Source organism: Cupressus sempervirens, chromosome 8 (genome assembly GCF_028749045.1).
Source record: "Cupressus sempervirens isolate cs-2001-9-10 chromosome 8, ASM2874904v1, whole genome shotgun sequence".
Classification (NCBI taxonomy): domain Eukaryota; kingdom Viridiplantae; phylum Streptophyta; class Pinopsida; order Cupressales; family Cupressaceae; genus Cupressus; species Cupressus sempervirens.
This window is the reverse complement of record NC_143125.1, coordinates 609599553-609626959: the sequence shown is the minus strand read 5'-3', so window position 1 is coordinate 609626959 and position 27407 is coordinate 609599553. Positions and strand designations below refer to the sequence as shown.

The window sequence follows — 27407 nt, the reverse complement described above, 5'->3', positions numbered from 1 at the left end:
AAAAAGTTGTTCATCACACTCACTATTTTTGCCTTGAATATTTTCCTTTGATCTCATTCCTTCGTAATGCCTTTACCTTATGCATTGATTATCATTAATGTTGTGTTGACAATTATAGTAGAATTTTATCTAAAACCCTTCATGAATATCATTAATGCAAGAGGTAGTGAATGTATTCTTTGCTATTCACAAATATGACATTACATAAGACAAGATCCTTGAGAAGCCCTCATAATGATGCAAAATAGTGATCTCTATCATTCCTTTTATAGTTTTGACACAATCTTATAAATCTATGGCACATTAGAATATGTGCCATATTAAGCCTACCTCTAATAAACCCTTAAGATCGTGAGTTATGATGAGGAAGAAAAGTTATGAACCCTTTAGAATCTTCTCCTTCTACACATCACACCATGTTTTCTCCATGAGGAGGAAAAGTTATGAGCCTACTCTCTCTCACTCTCTCTCCCATCCGCTACTCATCTTGTCCCATCCCCTCCTCTCTCTCTCCTCTCCCATCCCCTACTCTCTTTGTCTCACACACTCCCATCCCCCCCTCTCTCTCAAGCTACTCTCTCTCTCTCCCATCTCCCACTCTCTCTCTCTCTCTCTCTCTCTCTCTCTCTCTCTATCTCTCTCTCTCTCCCCTGTCCCATCCCCTACTCTCTCTCTCTCTCTCTCTCTCTCTCACTTTCCCCCTCCCACTACCTTTTCTCTCTCTCCCTCTCTCACCCTCTCTCCTCTCCCATCCCCTACTCTCTAGATCTCTCACACATACTCCCATCCCCCCTCTCTCTCCCTCTCTCACTCCCTCTCCCACTCCCTCTCCCACTACCTACTATCTCTCCCTCTCACTCTCTCTCCTCCTCTCTACTCTCTCTCCCATCCCCTACTCTCACTCTCTCTCCCATCCCCCTACTCTCTCTCATACTCTCTCCCATCCCCTAGTTTCACTCTCTCTCTCCCATCCTATTCTCTCTCTCTCTCTCTCTCTCTCTCTCTCTCTCTCTCTCTCTCTCTCTCTCTCTCTCTCTCTCCCCCCCCCCCTCTACTCTCTCTCTCTCCCCTCTCCCATCCCCTACTTTCTCTCTATCTCTCTCTCTCTCTCACACACACACATAGCCAATTCCCCCCCTCTCTTTTGCTCTTGCTTTGCATCTATTCTTCCTTCTCTATGTAATATTTAAGTCTCAATAGTGCATACACACTATAGTGCACACATGCTATTGAGACCCAAATTCAAAAAGCTATAAATAGTACATGCACGCTATAGCTCACACACGATATAGAGCATACACGCTATTCAAAGCTTTGCATTAAACCAAGCCTAAGGCTCGGTTTTGCCTTGGAGATCCAACCCAAAGGTTTGGAGTCTATAAAAAGTTCTAAGACATGTTTTACTGCAAACATACAAAAAATGATTGATTTTTCTTGTGTGCTCTCCTTTAAGATTCCTCATGGTTGGGCATCAATAAGATCAGGTTACATGACATTGTAGGTCTCTATTTTAGCTATATAACCATATAATTTATTTTTAATTTGAACTATTTCAAGCCTTTCATCTATAATTTATTTTGAACATATGTCCATTTTTTATTAAAAAGCACCATGTACTAATTGGGTTGTAGATTTTAGCTCCTTCATCGAATTTTGCAACAACTTTAGTTTTTTAGAAACTAGACTCCATTCTACACACTTTGAAAAAATGAATTTTTGATTTTAGATTAGTTTTCAATCATTTCTAGGGGAGCTCATAGATATTTCACATTTTTGGGATGTGTCTAGTTAAAAAATTCATTAAAAAAAAAAAATTATAAAATTACTTGAAAAATCTAGGATAAACTACATATCATTAAGTAACTTTTGACCATAGTGATTAAAGAATTTTTTAAAAAGGGTTAAAATTTTAGGGGGGGCACACTTTGTATTATGTTATGTTTTTTTTGAATAAACAATACCAGTTTCTATGGCCCCCTTTTTTGAGGACCTAAAACTAAACCATTTTGAAAAAAACTTAGTAGTTTAGAAACTACAAAAAATGTGTCCACTTATACCCCCCTTTCGGTACCACAACTTGGTGCACTAACCCTAGAGATAAGATTTCTAATGCCAAAACCATGATTATCAAACCAAATATTTCCATACAACTAGTCATTAATTTAGAGAAAGGCAGGCTTATGGATTTACCAATATTTCTGGTTTCTTAAGACATTAACAATCTCCCTTATAGGAAATACATGAATGACTAGACTTGAAATATTTGGGTCAAGAAATTTGGCTTTAAATTTTCATATTTTAGACTTATTAAAAAAGTGTTGTTTTTGGTTCCTTTTTGCAACCCCAAGTATAAAAAAAGATGTGGTAGATAGTCAATATTGGAAGATAGGGCATAGTGTTTTTAGGAAATTTTTTTGGTTGCCTAATGTGTTTCTTGAATAAATTGTGGCACTTTCATGTCCTAGATGGATTATGGTGGGGAAAATACCTCCCTTCCTTTGGAATTTTGTACAGCATGTCCTAACCCCTGTTGGCAATGTAATTATAATTGATCAATCTAACATAATTTTTCTACACATGGATGCTTACATACTCATTTCTATTAATCCTAGAGTGAAAATTCTTAATGTTTTAACCTTTTCCATTGACAATCAATCTCTCTTATCCTATCACCTTCCTTGGAGAGTTTAACATGTGTTTCTTGTGCAAGGAGGGACATTGGAGAAGATATTTCCCTATTATCAAATCCAATCTTAAGGTGGGTCATTTTGAGAAGAAATCTATAGATGCCTAACTTGTGTTACAATTTTCTCTCTCTAACTTCTAATCAAAAAATCCAGAATGATCTCAATGCTCTTCAAGAAATTTTTTGGCATAAAGATAAGGAGAGTGATTTTATTGTAGAGCCTTAGCCCCCAATTATTACCAAGCTTCTAGACATTGATACTATTGAATTTGGCCTGGAAAAACTCCAAACCAAACCTAAGCGCATGGTTGTTAATTACCAACAAATTTCTCTTTAGAAGATTAGGAGTCTCTCTTAAACTAGGTCTACACCAAAGTTTTTCATTTTTAGTAGCATCAGCTAAGAGAATACCTTGGCCTGCACTCTCAAATGAATAAATAGTGTGAGAGATATTGTAGTTTCAAAGATGAACATTCCCCTAGAAGAAGTGGATGTAAATACCTTAGGCATTTTGGAGCATAACAAGATTAGTAGTGATAACCTTTTAGAACTCACAGATAATTTTGAAGGGATAGATAAAATCTCTGACTTACAAGTGATTCTCATCCTTGCTAAGTCTACCTTACAACCATTGGAGGATCATCCACTAGTGGATAAAAGTTGCTCTCCTATTGTTCCTTCCCTAGCTAGTGGTGATGATATCATCAATTTTTTTGTTAATGACAATAAAGAGGAAGGTATGGTCATTGATGAGATACCCCTCAAAGAGGGTGAAACATTTTCCTTTAAAGCTCATAAAATGAAGATGCTACTTAGGAAAGACAATGTCCCATTAAAGTGCAATGAGAACCAAGACTAAGGAGGTGGATTGGAGAAATCATCAAGGAAGAGAGGGAAGCCTCGAGGTTTCACTAATATACCTAAGTAGAGTAAAAAGAGAAATCCCAACTTCGTAGTTGTTTTAAAGGGTTTAAGGCCCCGATAGAGACCACTACTAATAGAAATAAATAATGCAGATCCAACTAGCTTCTTGGAATGTGAGAGGCTTTGAATCCATTGATAGAAAATATGTTATCAAAATATTCTCAAATTCTAATAGAGGTATTGACATAATAATGATGCAAGAAGTGAAAGCAATTGGTTGTGGGCTTGACATTAGCCTCAAATGCATTTAGAGAGATGTTTATTCATTCTCCACCACTCATCCAAAAGGTAAGGGAGGATCCTCCATTTTAGTTGGTCCTAATTAGAGAAAGAATATTCTAGAATGGGGAACCTCACCTTGCAATAATGCAATCTGGATTAAACTTCATAATGATGACAAGGAATTTGGGATTTGCAATTTATATGGCCCAAGTGATTATAAAGATAGGATCAATCTTTGGAACTGGTCGAGTGATCTTCCTAATATACCTTGGATAATGGAAGGTGATTTTAACATGGTTACAGTAGTATTTGATAAATTGGGAGGTAACAAGTTTAATTGGAAAGGGAATGAATAGTTCGATAGGAATGGAATGATTGACAAACTTAGACTTTTTGATCCTCTTGAATGTCTAAAGGTGAGCACATAGGAATTTAGTTTACATGGTCCAAATTCTAGAGTGGCAGGAAGAGAATATTTTGTAGGATGGACATAATCTATGAAAATAAAGACATGTTTAGAGTTGAGTTGGGATCCCATGATATTCCTATTATGATTACCCCATATTCTATGTCTGATCACCACCCAATTATTGCCATAGTATTTGATATATGGCATCCTCCTAAATGCCAAGGTAAGAATGATGCCTTTTTCCTTAACATCTCCATCTTAGAGGATGCTGATGTTGGTCAAGTAATAAAAATCATCAATTGGTCCAATAATAAAGGTGGGTATAAAGAGGATGTTATTCAATGCTAGAAGAACAAGATTAGATCTTGGAGGAAACTATTCCAAACAATAGGAAAAAAATGAGCTATGGATGGTAGGAAAGAAGAAATAAAATTTTCAGAATAAGATTCTAATGCTAGAAAAAAAGTCTTGTGTAGAACAAAAAATGAAAATCTTACTGAGGAAATAACAATAATTAGACATGTAATCGGTATTCTAGATGTTACTTAGGGTTGATTTTCATAAGTTACAACCTCTCCATTTTAAGGTCATTTACTATGCATTGCTGATAGCTTCAGTCATAGGGATTTGTAGTATATTGTTCTTTACATGGACTATCATTGGTTTTCATCCTTTTTTATTTATGGCTTAGGCTAAAAGATTCCTTTTTTTTGTTATTTATTTTGACTTCTCACTTTTACTATATTTTTGTTTTTGGTTTATAATATTGACATCTATCTAGATTATCATTTAATTATTTGATCGGTCATTTTGTGGTGCTTATTTGATTATGAGTAAAGGTTACAGAAACTGTATATTTATTTTGGGTATAGCTAGTGGTTGTATTTCAGTTGTAATTAGTTATTGTAGTTTTTTGGCTTCTTTTTTAGGCTACATATAGGTTTTAATTCATCCATGTCCTTATAAACAATTCCTATTTTTAATCAAATGATATATATAGGAGATAATGTACATATCTATTGATGCCTTTGTCTTTGCAATTTATCAAGGTTTTTATCATTCTTGACTCAGTTTTAGGTAAAATACTATCTCAAACTTTATATTATCCATTATTAACCAATTTAATGCAAGATAGCTAGATAGGGATTATTGCATTTGGGCTTTATGCATGTTTGAGGTGGAACTCTTACAAAGAGAATGTGGTATCCTTAGAAGAGAGTTGTACTTTAATGCCGGTGTAAACAATTTTTTACACTATAATGTATTATTTGGATTTTCTGAAAGGGGTATGCCCCTTTTATGATGTAATAATAAAGGACAAAAGTCCTAGGCTAGACTAGAGGTTTTCTTTCCTTGTTCTTTCCTACTAGTGCCTGTTTGAATAGTGGAATGCTACTGTAATTATTTTATTAATAATAATATATTATCATGGCCTTGGTTGTTTACCAATTTAAAAAAATAGTAATTAGACATGCATTAAGAAGACTTTAGCATAGAATAATATAGGGTGCCAAAACTAGAGCTAGACTCAGTTAGGTTAGCATGGGTGATAAAGGATCCATGTACTTCTTTAACATGTTCATGGCAAAGGAAGAAAGAGTTAAAATTGATTAGATACATAATGATGACAAGGATATCCATGATCAAGAGGGAATCCTTTAGAAATTTGCATAGTACTATAATAATTTGTTCACTTCTGAGGATATTGGAGATACTAGTGAAATTTTGAAAGAAAAAGTGTCTAAACTCATCTCTAAGAAGTTGGATCTTGTATGCACTATAGAACTATATCAAAAAATACTAGAAGGTGAAATTAAGAAACTCTACAAATAATGACAAGGCCCCTAGCCCATATGGGATTTCTATTGAATTCTATAAACATAATATTGATTGGATTAGCAAGGAACTACAAAAAGTATATAATGATGTGTTTACAAAAGAAACATTGCGAGGAAGCATTAATGCGAGTATGATTAAACTCATTCCAAAAGAAGGGCACATAATGTTGATAAAAAATTGGAGGCCCATAATGCTTCTAAATGTGTCTTATAAAGTTCTTGCATAAATATTAGCCTCTAGGCTTGAGAGCATACTACCCAAGATTATCTCTAAAACCCAAACTATCTATGTAAAAGGAAGATGCATTCTTGAAAATTTAGTTACCTACTAGTAGGATTTGGATTGGGTGAAGGAGACCAATCCAAAGGCAAGCATGCTTCTCCTTGATTATGAAAAATCATATTATAGAATTGAATGGGGATTTATAAAAATGATGCATAAACAAATAGGGTTCCCATAGTTCTACTATATTATGGTTCATAAATTGTTCAAGGACTCCAATGCATGTGTGGAAATCAATGGTTAAAGGTCTCCTTTTTTTTTTTCTATCTAGGTCTCTCAAGTAGGGATGCTCCTTAGCCCTTGCCCTATTTTTATTTCTAGTAGATGCATTGGGTTATATTTTAAGAGATAGTGGCTTGTCACCTTATGTGAAAGGTATCATTTTTTGGAATGGTGACGATCTCATCAATAATTATTTTGTGAATAGTATTGCTATTAACCTAGTGATGGAAGAAAGTGATATTAAGAATTTAATGTCAAAATTAGATCTTTTTTTCTTAGCTTCTTATAGTATAATTTCTATTCCAAAATCCATCATGCTAGGTTTGAAAAGTGATCCCCCAACTTGGAATAGTCAATATTGATTTTCCTAGGGAAGCCCCAAGAACATAGTAATGTATCTAGGGATTGCATTTTTAGTTGACCCTAATCTATCAAATATGTGGAGATGGGTAAAAAGAAATATTGATAAAAATTTTACTAAGTGGAATGTGAGGTACCTTTCCTTAGCAAGAGGATTGCAAGTATGTTAGAAAATCCTCTCCTCTTATACTATCTACTATGCATCTGCTTGGATGTTTAACTAAATCCATATCATCTAAGGAAAGCCCATGTTGTTAAGTGGCAATGATGTACCATGAATAGAGTGATGGGAGGACTTGGTCTTAAGGATGTCAAATTACAAGGTGTGGCTCTAGCTGTAAAATGAATCACTGAAGAAACTAAAGGAGATGAGCCTTGGAAAATACTAATCATTAATAATATTAGCAAGGGTCATCCTGCTAAAGTATCTTATTGGAAGAACTTATATCTTGGGGATATCCTCTTAGGTAGATTCTCTATTAAAGTGGAAGGCTCTTGTGTCAATTTGGAAGTATTGGGAATCAATGAGATAATTTGTCAAAACCAATGACCTTATCTCCAAAAATAATTCTATTAATGGGGACTTGTTTATTTGGTAGAGCTTAAAAATTGGGGAGAAACCTTTAGCATTGATGCAAGGGTGTTTAGCCAAAGGTTCGGATAGTAGATGTATATACTCCTTCAAAGATATCTTGGTGAATCTAATGTTATCTATTTGGGAGAGTTTATGATCTAAATATAACCTTTGTGTTACTCAAAAGAGGACCTATGCTATGTTAGAGAAAGTGTGTGGGCTTGTTCTTCCCTCTTATCTTGTTGCTATTAAAAGTGGCAGCCCCTTGGATCTAGCCTAGCAAGATGTTAACCCTTTTTCTAATACTGGTGGCTAAATTGATTTATCATTTCCTTACTTCTAGCTTTGTCATCTTTGAACATCTAAATTCAGTCAAGCATTTGATGTTAGCATAAGTGTTGATGCTATGGGGGAGCATTGTAGAACATTGATATGATGTATTTATAATTGTGCTTGTCATTGATGATAGCATAGTAATAAGTTTGTAAAAGACTGATAGAGCAGAAAACTATAATTTTTGTATTGAGAATATTATATTACATATTTGATGATGTGAATTTACCAACACATACTACATTGTGTATTTTTTACATGGGAAATTGCACTGAACTTGAATCAACAATTTACAAAAGATATGATTGATTTACAGAGAACCATATAGAAACAGAGTATTAGGAAAGTGGTTTCTATTGCATGATTTCTAAAGCTCATTACAATCATAGTGAAGGGTTGCACAATGAACTTGAGATAGTTTACTAACTATTGATCATGTCAGAGAGTGCACATGTACGAAAGTTGTACGTGTGAAATTTTTTGTATAACTGTGAGCTGACAACATTAATTAAATGTGTATTTCATTTAATTAACATATGATGATGAATTATGAAGTTGACTCAAGGATCTATTAATTAAGTATGGTATAAAGGAAAGATTTTTTTCATGTTTTAGATAACAAGGAAAAAGAGAAGACTTGCAAATTACTAAGCAACAGAGAAGAGTGACATACTAATGCGTGTAAGTGACCTTAAGGGTTACTATTACTAATCATAGAGTTCCAGTTCTAATTGCATGATCTGAAGGTGACGGAGTCCAACATACTAGATAGAGGAAGAAGTAAAAGCCTATTACATATATGCTATTATGAAAGGAATAGTACCGAGGTCAATTGGATAGTGGGTTCATTGATATGATCTTGAAGCTATTTAGACAGTGGGTTCAACTACCTTCCACAACTCCTAATAGTGTTGGAATCTCTGAATAGGGATTCAAAGTCTTCTAGAATGGACTCTTTGTACTAAATTTTTTAATAGACTCCTAATAGGGTCCATCCTCTAACAAGGAATATTCATATTAGTACATCTTTTTCTTGGCATCATTTCCAGTGAGGTTTTCCCTCTGATCAAGGGTTTCCCTAGTCAACATATCTGGTGTAATTGTTTATGCGCATCTCTTTATGGTTGATGGTTAATTTGGTTGGATGGTCAAGATTTATTAAAAGAATAAATATTATAAATTATCATATAACTAATTCATCCCCCAGTTATATTGGCAAACCATTATTTCTAACAATTGGTACCAGAGCATTAGGTTCTTGAAGAAAAAGTTTAACAAATTTGGGTGATCCATGGCAAACATGTTCAGAAAGAAAAGTTCAAGATTTGATGGCACAAATTATGAAAACTAGATGGATAAAATGAAGACTCATCTCTTGTGCATGGGTCTAGGATATTGGCTTGTAACCAAGGCATCTAAAAACATTGCGGAAGAAGGTAATTTTGAAAGGTGTACTGAGGAACAAAGAGAAGTATTTATGTGCAACATAAGGGAAAGAGAAGCAATATTGTTAGCTCTACCTAAAAGTGAGTATAGTAAGGTAAACCAACTCAAAACATCTCATGAAATTTGGAAAACCTTAGAAGCTAATAAGTAGGGTAATACACATGCAAAAAGAGTTAGATTACAACATTTGTATTTCACATTCCAAGATGCTAAAATGATGGAAGAAGAATCTGTAAGAAGCTATGGTAGAATATCTGAGATTTTTGCAGGAATCACATCTCTTAATGGAAAGAAATCTAATGATGAATTAATATGAAAGATCTTGAAAAGTCCGACACCACCTTTCAAGACAATAACACAAATAATTCGGTTAATGTTACATTGTACCACTAATTTTGCCAAAGAAATATTGCTTGATAGATTGGAAGTTGAAGAATTTGATCTTAAACAATCTAGAGAATTAACAAAATTTGAGATAAAATTTATTGCATTTAGTATTAAACCTAGTCTAGCAAGGAACACAAAAGCGCAAGAAGACATTGCTAGCAACAACAAGTTTATGGAGGAAAAGATCTAGGAAGGAGTGGCTCTTCTTGTGGACAGAGAAAACGCTGGTAAGAATATCTTTAAATGTTGAACATGTAATGAATATGGTCATTATGCATTTAAGTATCTTAAAAGAGAAAGAAAGTATAAGGGAAGATTCAAATCTAGAAGACCTAGAAATTTTTTATATGCATATGAAGAAGAAGAAGAAGAATCTGATTAGAAAAAAAGTGAAGATGAATTAGGATTCATAGCTATAAAGGAGGATGATCTTGATAGAGAAATTAGAGAAGAAAGCAACCCAATTTCACAAGTTGAAAGGAAAGATTGGATCAGTGATACTGGATGTTCACATCACATGACTGGTGATATGAGTAAATTTTTCAAATTTAGAAGCCATGATGGAGGAATTTTTGGAGTAGGGAATAATGTAGCCTACCATATTATAGGAATTGGATCTATCACACTTGATGGTAAAAAAAATACTGATGATTTTTATTTTATTGATGGACTAAAACATAACTTGTCAAGTGTTGGACAACTTATGGACAAAGGTTACCAATTACAGTTTGGTAATAACACATGCATCATCAAGGACAAGGAAGGAAAATTGCTTGGTACTAGCACATGAACTAGAGGTAATTTATTTTAGATAAACACCATTAAAATTACATGTTTAGTAGCTAAAGTTGACAACAATTGGTTATGGCACAAAAGATTTTGTCACATAAACTTTGATAACATTGTGAAAGCCAGTAATACACTTGTTGTGAGAGATTTACCTAAGATCACTAAGCCCATTTAAATTATTTGTAAGGAATGTATCTCGGCTAAGCAGAAGAAAGTTTCATTTCCTAGCAAGCAATTTGGTACTACACAAAAGCTGGAATTGGTTCATACAAATTTGAGTGGTCCTGCAAGAACAAGAGGATTCTATGGAGAAAGGTATTTAATGATTTCTATTGATGATTTTACCAGAATGATGTGGGTAGCTTTTCCTAAAGAAAAATTAAAGGCATTTGAGAAATTCAAGATATTCAAGAACAAAGTAGAAAATGAATCTAGAGTTAAAATAAAGAGCTTAAGATCTGATAGAGGAGGATAATTCACTTCTATAGAATTCAATATCTACTGTGAAGATCATGGAATCAAGAAACAACTACCTTCACCCCATCACATGAGTAGAATGGGATTGCTAAAAGAAGAAATAGATCAATTACTGAAGCAACAAGAGCTATGTTATTTGAAAACAATGTACCAAAGATTTTTTGGAGAGAAGCAGTCAATACAATAGTATACACTCTAAACAGAGTACAAATCAGAAAAGGTATGGAGAAAACACCTTATGAGTTATGGTTCAGATACTCACCATCAGTCAAATATTTCAGAATATTTGCAAGCAAATGCTACATCAAAGAAGATGATGATATTGGTAAGTTTGATCCAAGGAGTGATGAATGTATGTTTCTTGGCTGTTAATTAAAAGGTAAAGCTTACAAATGTTTCAACTATAGAACAAAAACTATAGTAGAGTGCGCAAATGTGAGAATAGATGAAAAGTTTGGCACTAAAGAAAAGATGGTGGATTATAACCCTGATGGAGATGATTATTATGGGATGACCAATAGATGTAATGAATTATTTCTCAAGACTAAAAATGACTTGCAGAATAATGTGCAAACTAAAGAAGTAAGAGAAGAACATAGTAGCATACCTAAAGTAAGAATTGAAGTAGCAACTCTTAACCCAAATAAGAATATGATAAGAAATCATCTTGTTGATCAGATAATAGGAGGCAAAGAAAAAGAAATAATGACAAGAAGCAGAATCAATGAAGAACTATGCCTAATATCTCAAGTAGAACAAGAAGTGTAGATGAAGAAATCAAGGATAATCATTAGATGAAAGTAATGGAAGAAGAAATTCAATAGATAATAAAGAATGACACATGGGAACTATTCCCTAGACCTAAGGACAAACATGTGATTGGTACAAAATGGGTATTCAAAAATAAAATGAATGAACAAAGGAGAAGTAATAAGAAACAAAGCAAGACTAGTATGCAATGGCTACTCTTAGCAAGAAGGAATTGACTATGAGGAACATATGCAACTATAACAAGAATGCAAGCAATTAGAATGTTCTTGGTATATGCAACAAATACAAATTTCAAGGTATATCAGATGGATGTTAAATCAGCATTCTTGAATGGAGAACTTGAAGAAGAAGTTTACATTGAGCAACCAAAAGGTTTTCCTTTTATAAAAGAAAAGGATATGGTTTACAAATTAAAGAAAGTCTTGTATGGATTGAAGCAAGTACCTAGAACTTGGTATGGAAGGTTAGATAAATACTTAGTAAAGGTTGGATTTGCTAAAGGAACAATAGATAGTAACTTGTATTTGAAAGAGATAGAAAATGGTTTGTTGATAATCATTGTATTTGTTGATGATATCATTTTTGGAGCAAATAATGAAGCTTGTAACAAATTCTCTAAAAATATGAAGAATGAATCTGAGATGAGCATGTAAGGAGAAATGAAATTCCTCTCAGGATTGCAAATTTTTCAAAATAGAGAAGGAATCTTTATTTCTCAAACTAAGTATTTGAAAGATTTGCTGAAAATATTTGGACTGGAAAATTGTAAACTTGTTGGAACTCCTATGGTAACTGGTCACAAGTTATCAAGCAAGGATGAGACACCTATTGTTGAACAAAAGAGGTACATATCTATGAGTGGAGGATTACAGTATCTACCTCATAGTAGACCTAATATAGCAAATTTGGTTGGAATTGTGGCAAGATTTCAGGCTGATCCTAAAGAATATCACTACGCAATAGTAAAAAAGATAGTTAGATATCTAAAAGGGACCTCTGATTATGGCATTTAGTATGACAGAAGTAATGATTTTACTCTTTGCACTTATACTAATGTTGATTGGGCTGGAGATACAGATGATAGAAAGAGCACCAGTGGAGGAGCATTCTTTCTTGGTGGAAGATTGGTTTCTTGGCTAAGCAAGAAACAAGATTGCACCTCACAAAGCATTGCAGAGGCAGAATATGTTGCAACAACAAACAACTGTAATCAAGTCATATGGACGAAGCATATGATGAAGGATATTGAAATTACATTCAAAGAACTTGTTATCATTTACTGTAATAATACAAGTATGGTTAACATGTCTATGAATCATATTTTGCATTCTAAGACTAAGCACATCGCTATAAAGTATCATGTATTGAAAGAGAAAGTTGCAGAGGAAGAAGTTAGACTAGAGTACATTAACACCAAGGAACGTATTGTAGAGATTTTCATAAAGGCCTTACCAAAGGATACATTTGAGTACCTAAGAGGTATGCTTGGGGTTATGCCCTTGCCTATTTTAGAATAAAAGATGCAAAAGTGCATCAGTCTAGGGTACATAGCATCATTGTTAGACTAGACTGAATGCTAATGCTTCCTCAATGGGGGAGTGTCTGTGGTGAATAGAGTTAGCAAAGGACTCTTTGTAATTGGTAATTGGTATACAATAGTGTCTTTAGACTCTTGAATTGTTTATGGATTTATATACAAAGTTGTAAAGCAACAGACCAGCTTGTTGTTGTGTTGTTAAATTATTGGATATTCAAGAAAATTCTACCATTTGTGTACTATCTTTGAAATTAATGTCAATGGGGGAGAAGTATGACATGAGAAACATTTTACTATGGGGGAGAAGTGTTTTAATAAAGAGTTTTCATAAAGCAAGATTTGATTGATGAAGAGGATTTGAAAAGACTTGTTGGTATTCTTGGAACTAGATGTTTTTCATCTATGTTTCTATCAATGCCAAAGGGGGAGATTTTTAGCATGAATGTTGATGCTATGGGGGAGCATTGTAGAACATTGATATGATGTATTTATAACTATGCTTTTCATTGATGACAACATAATAATAAGTTTGTAAAAGACTAACAAAGCAGCAGACTATGATTTCTGTATTGAGAACATTATATTACTTATCTAATGATGTGTAATTACTAGAACATACTACATTGTGTATTTGTTACATGGGCAAGTGCACAGAAGACATGCTTGAATTATATAGAACTGCATAGATATAGAGTATCAGGAAAGAAGTTCCTATTGCATGATTTCTACAGCTCATTACAATTGCAGTGAAGGGTTGCACAATGAATTGGAGATAGTTTACTAATCGTTGATGACATTAGAGAGTGTGCATGTACATAAGTTGCACGTGCAAATTTTTTTTTATAATTGTGAGTCCACAATATTAATTAAATGTTTATTTTATTTAATTAAAGTATGATAATGAAGTATGAAGTCAAATCAAGGATTAATTGATTAAGTATGGCATAAAGGAAATATGTTTTCTATGTTTTAGATAACAAGGAAAAAGAGAAGACTTGCAAATTACTAAGCAGCAAAGTAGAGTGACATACTAATGCGTGTAAGTGACCTTAAGGGTTACTATTACTGATCACAAAGTTCCAGATCTGATTGCATGATTTGAAGGTGAAGGAGTCTGACTTACTCGATAGAGGAAGAAGTAAAAGCCTATTACACATCTGTTGTTTTGAAAGGAATAGTACTGAGGTCAATTGGATAGTGGGTTTGTTGATCTAATCTTGAAGCTATTTGGACAGTGGGTTCAGTTGCCTTCCATAACTCCTAATAGGGTTGGAATCTCCTAACATCGATTTAAAGTCTCCTCACATGGATTCTTTGTACTAAATGTTGTAATAGACTCCTAACAAGATCCATCCTCTAACAATGAATATTCATATTAGTACATCATTTTGTGGGTATCATTCCCACCAGGGTTTTCCCTCTGACCAAGGGTTTCCCTAGTCAACATATTTGGTGTAATGGTTTATATGCATCCCCCTATGGTTGATGTTTACTTTGGTTGAATGGTCAAGATTGCTTAAAAGAATAAATATTTTAAATTATAATATAACTGATTCACACCCTCCTCCCCCAATCTCTTAGTTATATTGGTGAACCATTGTTTCTAATAGTTGACCCTCAGTTTTAAAGATTGGGAAATAATTCTTGTTGATTTGTAGCATAGACCTAATGAACCAAACAAGTTATGCTTTCTGTGGAGACTCCTCTTGCACAAGCTACCCATTCTTAAACAAAATGAGGTTTTCAATGTTTGACACTGTTGTAGGAAATCAGAAACCATCTACCACATCTTCTTTTATTGTGTGTTTTTGAAGGAAGTCTTGGCCATATTTCAAATTATCCTTGATCGGAACTTTAACATTCATAATATCATTTCAAGGAGATTTTTCAGTAACAATAAATATTGTAATCTCTTTTGGTTTTTTCTTTCTACTAAAATTTTATGGCTCTTATGGAAAAAGGAATGATAATTTTTTCTCTAGTAGTATTAGAAATCTTATTGGGTCTCTTAGCAGACTCAAAATTTATGATATTTCTATGCAGGTTACCTTGGTTTTGAAGATTGCAAAGGACAATTCTTAGAAGCTTCTCTAGAATGGAACAACCACCATGTTGAAGAAAGAGGTCAAGTATGATTATATGATAGATATTGATAAAAGGGTTCCTTCCACATTTATTAATGCTTTAAGAGAAGAAAGAAGAATGATCCCAAAGAAGAAAGAGACTTGTGTTGTTGCTGAACCAGTGGCCTTTCTTTGTCTAGTAGCAGTTATTGTGACATTCCCAGGTCCACAAGGATGGGCTACAATAGTCCCTATAAATGTCATACTTGAGTAATTATAGTTGCTTCATAAACCTTATTTTTGTCTATATGTATATGGTCTTGTTGTTAAATACTCCTTGATGGGTCCTTTATACTAAATATTTAATATTTGATGGAACAAGTGATACAAGTCAAACTACATTAATGGTTATAATGTTGTAAACTTTTTCAAATCTCATATACTCAATACAAAATTTTAAAATAAAATAAAATAATGCTACTTAAATTTTTAAAGATTCTTAACTAAAACTATAATGATGTTAAAAGAAATATTAAGGGATAATGAATAAATAAATAAATTTAAATTGATAATATTTATCTGTGTATATTGTAATGGTCAATTTATCTTTAATTAATCCAATAGGCTTATATGTGGGATCTTTGCTCCAAAATTTTATAATTTTTTTCCGAGAAATTGTTAAAATTTATTTTTCACTATTTTTCACTATTTTTTGACTATTTGAGTTGTTTTTTATATTCTATTTATTTCCTTATATTCTTGTACCTCATAAATTATAGAAACAAATTAAAATTATAGAAATAAATTAATTCTATTTTTCCCTCTTTCTATTTCTAATGAATTTGTTCCATCACATTAATAAATTAATTATTTCACAATTTTACTCAATAATGTTCTAGTTGTAAATATAGAGAAGGTGTTGCAACAAAGCTAGTTCAAAGACATATTTTGATACACTCAGGGCCCGTTTGGTTGTTGAAATACGATTTAGGAATGGGAATCTGAAACCCTTGATTTGGGATTTTGGAACTTGAAATCTAGATTATGGTTTCTAAATTTATGTTGGGACCACTTGGTTCAAATTAAGAATTCTGTGTTAGTGTGCTTTCCTTACTATATGTTCTATGACTAGAGAGCAAACTAGTATGAAAGAATTGTATGATGAATGCCTTAATTTGGAGTGTCCTTAATATTTCTTGTTTGGCATTACTATTCTGCAACATTGGGAGAATGTATTTAATGTCTGGCATTAGTGATTTGGGGTAAGGGGTTATAGGTTTCCCATGCCAATATTGCCCATTTTTTGGCATGGGTTTGAAACTATAATTTGACTCTCCATAGTACCTAGCTGGGTGTTATTTCTCATGCCATATTTTGGCATCAACATTTCCACTTTTAATGCTTGCAACAACTAATTGTTGGTGTGGGAGGAACTCTGATTTTGTGTGTTCATCTAGACCAGGTCGTGGTTGAAGAATAGATGTGTAAACTACTAGGAAAGTGCCAACTATTTGGGCATTTACACCTACTACTATTGTGATGATACTCCTAATCAATTTAATATTTTCCCCCTAAAAATTTCAACATGGTATTTTTCTAGGGCCTCGTGTTATCTAAAATAGATCTGCATTTGTTATTGAGGCCATTGAAGGCTTTCTATACTCACCTACAAGTTCCTTTATTTGACTATAATTTCTTAATAGTTGAAGCATCTAAATTGCAAATATTTGATATTCAAAAATGGGCATGTGGATGTCAAATCCAATTAAATTTCACTTTATTTGGAATCATCACTTTTTTTTAAAATGGGATTTAAAATAGGAGTCCCAAATAACAAGTATTTTGGAGGAATACATAATTCTTGTTTTGGGGGTCAAATGGGGATAAAAATCCACATTTGCCTGAATTCCAATTCCTATTTTGTGACCCAAACAAACGATTAATTTTTTGCAAATTATAATTCTTGCTCAAATCCACTTCTCTGAAGTCACTTTGTATTCCTTGAATTTTTCAATAATCATATTCAGGTGGATAAGGTAATTACTTATTTTATTTTTTATTTAGTAGCATGTTAAAATTAGTTGGGACAAGTTATGGTTATTTTCACAAGGAGACAAAGGAATCAAACAAGTTGTAGTAAAAATATAGCAAAAAATGGAGAAGGTACAATATTGGGTGGTTGCAAGGTTCTTATCTTATAATATTATAGAAATAAATTTATAATCTATCTAGAAGAAGCACAAACTATGGAAGATAATGCAAGCATGTGCAATGTTGTTCATCCACATCCATCTATTTCTTTCTTAAGCTTAGAATCATGTTTTAGAAGTATCACACTGAGAGAGAGAAAGTTGTAAGAAATTTCATGGAAAATCAAGAAAAGTGGGAAGCCAAAGCTTACCAATCTTAAATATTATTTAATGTAACCTATATGCATTTTCTTTAGATGAAATTGAAAAAAAACATTTTGAATTTTTTTTTTTAAAATGTGGATAAATCTTTACTCTTTATTCAATTGATAGCACCTAATATTTTTTTAATCTTGAATTGATGATAAATACCATGAATATTTAATTGATAGCACCCAATATTTTTTTTATCTTGTATGATAAATATTGTCAAAGTGATGGTCAAGTCTATATCTATAAGATTGGTCATATTTACATCACTATACTTTTGCAACATGGAAAAAATTATTTATGTATTTATAGAATCAATTTTATAATCAAATTGTTAAAAATGACTTTGGAGATAATATAGATCTAAAGCATGTTGTGTTGTGGATTTTAATACTCATTCTAAAAGTTTTATTGTTGTTCATTTTACTTTTTTAAATTCAAACTATTATATTTTATGTATTGTTAAAATTGAAGCAAAAGTGGAGTAAAATTGTCTACTTTTCATGAAAGTGGATAACTCCACCATGATGTATCCCATTCTACCTCTTTGAATTGGGTATGAAGTGTAGCTCTATTCTTGACTATGTAATTCTAACACTAAAGTTGAAAAATAAAAAAATCAAGTACTTCTCCGACCGTTTTAACTAAAAGTCAACTCTAATTAGAAATGCATCATCTAGTAAATCTAGGAATTGAATAAAAACATTTCAAATTTTGATATTAGATGGGTAAAATGTATTGCAACAATCTTGCATGTTTCTAGGAACGCAATTGAAATATTTCTATTGTTTTCAATATTTTGCCTAAACTTGTAAAGTTCACTTGTCGAGGTATCATTAAAAAGGATATAGATTTGCAATGAAGTGTTTATGAATAATTTGAAATTCAAATATCAATAATCAATAAAATTAATGTTAATTTATACATTTATCTTTAATCTTTCATCTAATTTTGTTAATTGTTCTATTAGAATGATACTAAAGAAAATATGAATTTTGCAATAAGTTAGTTATTAATATTGTGATTCTTATTAAAATTCAAACATCAAAAAAAAATTTACATTAAGAAAATTGAATAAATATATATTTTAAAATTTAGAATTTGTATTTTTACATAAATGATTCCAACTCTTTTTCTACCAATCATAATATTATGTTGTCTAAATACAATACTTAGAATTTTATCTCTATAATTTACCTTCTACACTACATTCAAACATTTATATAAATAAATAATATCTCCCCTACTATAATCAATAGATATTTATAACAGTACTTGGTTCAAGACTTTATACTGTAGTATCATTATTTGTCATACTGTAAACTATCAATTTTATGGTCCTACATTTTTTGGAAGATTTCCATGATTCAGTTAGAGAAATAAAATTACTAACCTTTGTTTTAAATTATTTCATTTCTTCTACATAGTTATTTATCATTATATCAATTGAATTTAAATTATTTATTTTAAACATTATGTTTAATCTTTATTTCATGTGTTCTACATAGACTTTTATTTTTTTGTAAGCATCCCTTGACAATCCTTTACCATTCTTGTATCATTCTTCATAAAAATATATCTACAATTCTTCCATTTACAATTTGAATGTTGTAGATACATATACAATATAAAAAAAGCACCACCTTAGGGTGCAGTATAAGGTTCTGGTGAGACCAAATTTATTCCACAAAAACATAAAAGGACTCAAATATCAACTAACGAATATGCTGAGTCTAATCAATACAATTCAGCATTCAACATGCTGTACAAAGAGGCAATCTTGAATAAATAGAGCTCTGTCCAAGGCAAGGATAGGCATCCATGTTGAATCTTTTCTTTTTATGTTTGGATATTTTCATCTGTGAAATTGTAGCACATAGAACATCCACAAGATCCATATTTGTTTCTTGTTTTCTACAGTCTTTCTCTGAAAGAGATAAAAGACCATGATCAACTGCATCAACAAGTGAGGAGCGTAAATTCTTGCATATACACTTCTCTTCTGTCCCTTACTTTCTCTCTGCCTTGTATGGAAACATCAAATTTGACTCCTTAAAGAGCTCCATATCAGATTTTGTATGATACAAGATCCAAGGATGGACTGTAAAAGAAAGATAAAAGTGCATAAGAAAAACCTCAGAATGACTGTATAAATTTATACCAAAAATGTAAAGCTAGAAAATATACATACTCAAGGCTTCCTCTGGAGATATCCTCTTCTCAACATCCCTTGAAAGCATCCTAGAAAGAAAATCCTTGGCAGGCTTAGAAATAGATTTCCACTTATCAGTGAAGAAATTTAATTGCACATTTTTCACTGCCTCAATGATGGTATCTATAGAATCCCCACAAAATGGTAAGGTACCAATCAAGAGCCCATGGAGGATGACACCAGTAGCCCATACATCCACCTTTTCTGTAAATTTCCCTGCCAAAACTTCAGGGGCTACATATGTGGGACTACCAGCCAAACCTAATAAATTTTGACCTACACTCAATACAAGCAACAGTTTAAATTTATAACAATCTTGATATTTAGAATTAATTTAAAGAGTTTGGATTTCATAAAATGAATAGAACTCTATTGATATAAATATTGACAATAGTCTTTTAACCATAAAAAAGAAAAGAACTCTACTAATTTGAAAGTGTGAATGGCATACCATTTGCCACATGCACTGACATGCCAAAATCACATAACTTCATCTGTCCATCACTGGATAAAAGAATATTTTGGGGCTTGATGTCCCTGTGAACAACTCCCATTTCATGGCAGTGTTGAATTACATAGAGTAGTTGTCTGATCAATTGTGTTGCTTCCCTCTCTCAATAACATCTCTTTTTCAAAGAATCAGCAAGGCCTCCCCTAGAGAAAATCTCCATTACAAGATGCAAAGAATCTGCATCTTCATACACAGAATGAAGTGTTACAATGTTGGGATGACCCGAGAGGTGTTGCATAATCTCCACTTCTTTGTATACATTTTGTGGAGAATCTTTGGGCACAGTCTTGTATGCCATCATTTCTTGTGTGACTCTGTTCTTGCACAGCTTTACAACTCCGTATTTGCCTTTGCCCAAAATTGGACCAATGTAATAATTAGATTCAATTTTATGATCCCTAATGATTTGAGTGGTTTCCTCTATGCAGCCAAATTTTCTCTTTATGCCTCTTGGAGTTGTATCCTTCAAGCAGATACCTCTTCTTGGAGTAGAAACAATAACAATAGGTGGTTGGTGATATTGTGGAGAGTTCAAATGTTTAAGTGAGAAAATGGAGGCAGAGGATGAGGTTGATGCACCATCATCGTATGAGCAAATCACATGGTCCGATTCAATGTTCATTCTCCTCTTCTTTACAGGAGTCATCTTTGCTTGGACCTCAGATTTCTTGCCAGAAATCACAAATTTGATGATGAATTTCAATTTGTAAAAGAAATTTGATCCAATTATTTTGGATGTTACAAACACAGCCTAATTCAACTGTATCAATAAATTTAAGAGTAACGAAAACCTCCTAAAACATTCCAACAATGTATACACAATCATATCTAAATCATTCTATCTCAAATGATAGTGCAGTAATCACAACCTCCTATGGATACCATTAGAATACGTCAATGGTTAAGAAAACTAGTCCCCTTCAAATATAATAGCCTTAATTTTAGTCTTATTGAATGTTAGAAACACACAGACCAAATTATTTGTAACAATATATTTAGAAATTGTTACAACTAGCTAAACACAGGATAATTTGATAAAACTCTAAAAATAATTATACAATACTCTATATACCATTCCTCTCAGAACACTTGCATGTCATTACTCTAAAAACACATATAATGCATTAATCCAATCCTAGTATAATGCCATTAGAATGCTGGGATGGCCCCAAAACAAATTACCCTTCAAAGCGTTAATATATTTCTTACCCTCATCAACACCTCTCTTTGATCATATTATCAAATCACATTATCAAGAATCTAGAAAAAAGTGTGAAAAAAAAAACTCATTCCAGCGACAAATGATGAACAATAGAAGAACGAATCAAATCAGCAACGGAAGACTGATCTTCATAAGTTAGTTTGCAACATACTTTCTAAATAAATGAAATATAAATAGAAAATGTATTTCAGATTGGGCTTCCAATAAAAATTCTTTTCCAATCATCCTAAGTTAATTCGGGCACCGGAAACATATTGGTTGATAAGTAGGCAAAACATGAATTTATTTTTTCTACTACTTGATTTTGAATCCACACGATATGATTACGTTCGTAGATATTGAATCCGCAGTCGCACTTGGTCTAAGCAAAATTAAATCTAACGACATCAAATTCAAAAATCTTCATCAGCTCGCACTATATATATATAGGTATACTTCAATAGGTCAACTAAAAGTCAACTTCAAAAATATATATATAGGTATAAAACTTATTGGCATCATACACTTCTTACTAGCAATCCTTGATATCCTCAGTGGAGGACTTTTAAAAATATTAGCTATTCTATTCTATCTTCACACCCAAATGATCACCCAAACTAGCATCAAATTAAATACACCAAACATTCTACTTAATTTTATATTTAAATTTTCATATTCAATATTCAATGTCAATTTTTCGAAAACATTTTTTCAATCGATTTTAGGCCACTTAATCTTAATGTCAGTCTTTAGTGTAAACAACTTAGAAAGGTGGATAATAATTATTTAGTTTTCTTAACAAGTCTTTCTTTTATATATATATATGTATATAATCACTTATAGATTTTTTAGAATAAAATTTTATTTATTTTTTCATTTTTGAAACTATCAATTTATAGTATTTATTTAGATTTTCATTCATCTTTAATATATTCTTATATAAAGGGAATACTCAAAAACACATCTAATCTTTTTATTTTCAGAAAATTAAAGAAAGATTTTAAGAAACTAGAGATAGATATTGATGTAGAGTTTAACAATAGTTAAAATTAAATTAGAATAAATCTTTGTGCTTGAAGTTAAATATGACTAGAAGATTCATATAAATTTTTAAAATGATTGAAGATTATTGATAGAGAGATATAATAAAAATAGAAATTATAAAAAAAATTACTTATATTTTTAACAAATCTTTGTATACTTTTACAATAATATTTTATATTTTAAAGGAGACCAGTAGATTAGTCTGACCTTTCTACATATATGAACTTCAAAAACAATTTTTTTAATAAAAAAATAATAATAATTTAGATTTTTAACAATCCTCAATGTAGTGAAAGTTAGTATGATAATAATCTTAAAGTAGAGTTGCCATTTATTCATTTAGAAAAATATTAGAATGAGAAAGGTTAAAAATTAATCAGTAACTAAGAATAATTGATTGAAATGTTCAACAATTTTATTAAAAAAAAATTTTTAATGGTCTTTATATTTTAAGTAAGAATAATAAATTAATCAAAGTAGTTAGTTGCAAGAAATTAAATGCATTAGGTGCAAAGATGGTATGAAATCAAAATGTTTGACCATTATTGATTTAGAAATTTTAAGAGCTATTCTAAAAGTCAACTTCAATAGGTCAACTAAAAGTCAACTTCAAAAAAAAAAAAATATATATATATATATATATATAGGTATAAAACTTATTGGCATCATACACTTCTTACTAGCAATCCTTGATATCCTCAGTGGAGCACTTTTAAAAATATCATCTATTCTATTCTATCTTCACACCCAAATGATCACCCAAACTAGCATCAATTTAAATACACCAAACATTCTACTTAATTTTATATTTAGATTTTCATAATTTTTAACTTCATTTTTAGCAATAATAAATTCAAAGGACTAAAATAGAGAATCTCCAACTAGAATCCCATTTTTAGCTTGGATTAAATTAGTAGTTAGGTTATACATAGAGGGTTTCTCTTACTTGATAGAAGACAAAAACTAGTGTATAATTTTCTCTTGGCAGAGAAGAGCATTGTCCAAATTGATGATGATTCATATAAATGTGGTACTTTAGTCGTATGATCATCTTGGCACAAGATTTCTTCAGATTTTATTTCTTTAATTGAAGTTTCAGAAAGAGCACAATATGTACCAATTTGTAGCTTCACTTTATCATCACTATTAGTTTTAATAATTAAAAAATAATATTCTTTGATGGACTGGTTGTAGATTATTAAGTGTGAAGATGATTTATTCACGTTTTTAAAATTGCAAACTTTTCTATCAAGTGAATAAAAATAATCTTACAAGCTTTGCTATCTCTATTTGTGACTTCTTGAGTGTTGCTTTGATCATCAAGGATTTCAAAGTTTAAAACTTTTACCTTAGGAATAGAGGGGTTTCATTGACATTTCATCCTCCAAACACATAAGCTCTCTAGCATTTCCCTAATAATTTTTTTTTCAAATATATTTGGTTTTCTTGAGGTTAGAGTATTACTTTTTGGACTTGTTTTTTAATCAATTGTTAAGCAGTCTCTAGAGACATAATTAGGTGATGTTTCTAGGCATTCTTCATTATCAACCTCTTATTGTTTTTGAGACTGTAGTATACTATTTTCACATTCTCTTCGATATTTGAACTTATGAAATCTATCATGAACACTTCTTCAATAAAGCATGGACACATGACCATCCCCCATGCTTATATTATTCTTTATCGCCTAAGAAATGCTCTCTTTGTAACAATCCCACAACTCATGCAACATCTTGTCATCCCCTTGATGAATTATGATCTTAACTCTTCTCCTAATATGTGCTTGATTTATGATGATATTTTGGTTAAGGATCAAAATTCAACTTCTTTTTATTTCATTACTTCTCCCTTTAAAGATAAAGATTTAATGAACTACAATTTTTTTAGATGCCATCATTACTAAAGAGATAGTAATATTTAATTATTTTATTATTATCAATTATATGTACAAGATACTACTAATTATTGTATGCTTATATTTGATATAATTTTATAGCCTGAATATTTCCTTGTGAAGAAAGTCCACGCCTAATAATATAAACCTAGAATAAAACAAGGTAATAATTGCTAGATTGTGGTCTCAATTCAAAAGAAACAATGATGAAAAATGTTATTGTTCTTGAAAAAAGTGCAAGGGTTTAAAGAATCAAATAATTCTAATCACATCAACTCAGAGACATTGTATGCAACATGATCACATTGAAGGGGGATAGGATTTTCGTGCTTTGGTGAATGTTGATTTTGAACTAGTGGAACGTGGAGGTGTGAATATCAAAGTAGAAGGTAATACTCCAATGGAAGAAGATGATCCTGAGGTAGAGAACACAATTGAAGATGTTGGTTGGTGCAACTAATAATGTGCCAGAGAACAAGATTGAAGAAGATTTTACTAGCACAGCTAATGAAGGTGATGATAGTTGTGCATCTAATAATGATGATGAAGAGAATCTTGATATACCTATAATTGAAAAGGCATACAAGCCCTTGTAACAAGGCTCCCAAACAATGCTTCTCTCCATTGTATTATTTTTAGTAAAATTTAAGTTTATGAATGGTATATCCAATGTAGCAATGTCACGTATGCTAAGGTATAGTGTCATTTTTTCATCTTCTATGTTAGCATACCATTAATGTTCTTTATATTTATTACAATGATTTTCCATAGGTTGATAGGTGAGTTTTTGTTACCACCATCAAACATTCTACCTCACTTTTACTAAGAATTATCGTTCATTATTAAAAGATATTGGAATGGAGTATCAAATGATACATGGGTAAGTGTACCAAGTTGTGGTGCCAAAAGGAGGGTATAAGTGGCCACTATTTTTCTAAAATTAGGAATTTCTAAACTTCAACAAGTGTTTGAAGATAGTTATGCTCAAAATTTTAAGAAATGACAAAAAAAAAGTAGTAATCCTTTGAATCTAGTTTCCAAACCACTATTTTTTTTTCAAAATGGTTTAGTTTTAGGCCCTCAAAAAAGGGCGCCATCAAAAGAGGTTTTTTTTTTGGAAAAAAACATAACATAGTGCAAAGTGTGGCCCCCCTAAAATGTAAAATTTTATTTTGAAATTTTGTAATCGCTTTAGGCAAAAGTTACCTAATATTGTGTAGTTCATCCCAAAATTTTTGGGTAATTCTATAATGTGTATTTCACTTTTAATGAATTTTGTAAGTGGAAACATCCCAAAAGTGTGAAATATCTATGTGCTCCCCCTAGAAATTATTTTAAAAAATCCAAAATAAAAACTTCTTTTTTTCCAAGTGTGTATAATGGAGTCTAGTTTCTAAAAAACTATTTTTTTGCAAAATTCGATGAACGAGCTAAAATATACACCCCAATTAGTACATGTTAGTTTTTGAGAGACAATCAACATACATTCAAAAGAAATTATAATTGAAAGGCTTGGAATATATTATATGGTTATATAGCTAACACAGAGATCTATAATACCATTTAACTTGATTTTATCAATTCTCAACCACAGGGAAACTTGAAGCAGAGCAGAAAAGAAAAAAAAGCACTTTTTGTATGCTTGCTGCAAAACACATCTCAGATCAGTTTTAGAGCCTCCAAACCTTTGGGTTGGATCCCCAAGGAAAATCCAAGCCTTAGGATTGGTGGTATCCAATGCTTTAGATAGTGTGTGCATGCAATAGTGTGTACATGCTATAGTGCATGTGCACTATTTAAAGAATTTTTAAATTCAAGGCTTAAATAGTGTGTATAGGCTATAGTGTGTGTGTTCTATTTAAACCTTAATTAAATTGAAGGCTTAAATAGTGCATAAACACGATAGCGTGCACATGCTATAGTGTGTAAAAGAGAACATGGAATAGGATGCATAAAAGAGAGAGGGACATCGAGTAGGGGATGGGAGTGAGAGAGAGAGAGAGGGGGATTGATAGGGAGTACAGGATGAGGGATCAAAGGGTACATGGGATACAATGCATAGAAAGAGAGAGAGGGACACACAGTAGGTGTTGTGAGAGGGTGGGATTGGATTGGAATAGGGAGATAGAGAGATGAGAGAGGGAAGGGGAGAGAGGGAGAGGGAGGGGGAGATAGAGAGAGGGGGGGAGGGAGGGAGGGAGTAGGAGAAAGGAAGGGAGAGAGGGAGGGAGGGATGTAGAGAGAGAGAGAGGGAGAGAGGGGGGGGGGAGAGAGAGAGAGAGAGAGAGAGAGAGAGAGAGAGAGAGAGAGAGAGAGAGAGAGAGAGAGAATATGAAAGGTTACATGGGATACAATTAATAGAAAAAGAGAGAGGGACACACAAAAGGGGATGTGAGAGGGTTGGATTGGGATTGGTATAGAGAGATAGAGAGGCAGGATAGTGAGGGAGAGAGAGAGGGGGGGAAGATTGATAGCGAGTAGAGGATGGGGGTTCAAAGAGTACATGCGATAGGATGCATAGAAAGAGAGAGATGGACATAAAGAGAGAGAGAGAGAGATGGGATAAGGGAAAGAGTATGAGAGATGATGCAAAGAAAGAGAGAGGATGCGAGAAAGACACATAGGATGTGGTAGGGAGAGAGGGAGGGAGAAATGGAGAGAGAGAGAGAGAGAGAGAGAGAGAGAGAGAGAGAGAGTAGGGGATGGGAGTTCAAAGCGTACATGAGATAGGATTCATACAAAGAGAGAGGGACATAGAGTAGGGGATGGGAGAGAGAGAGACAGAGAGAGAGAGAGAGAGAGAGAGAGGGATACACAATACGGGA

General features: G+C 32.4%; 1 pseudogene; it reads right to left on the bottom strand.

Annotated features, from left to right (window-relative positions):
- Positions 1 to 21089, bottom strand: part of LOC149543899 (serine/threonine-protein kinase PEPKR2-like) — a 39759-nt pseudogene extending 18670 nt beyond the window's left edge.
- Between the last annotated feature and the right edge of the window lie 6318 nt (positions 21090 to 27407).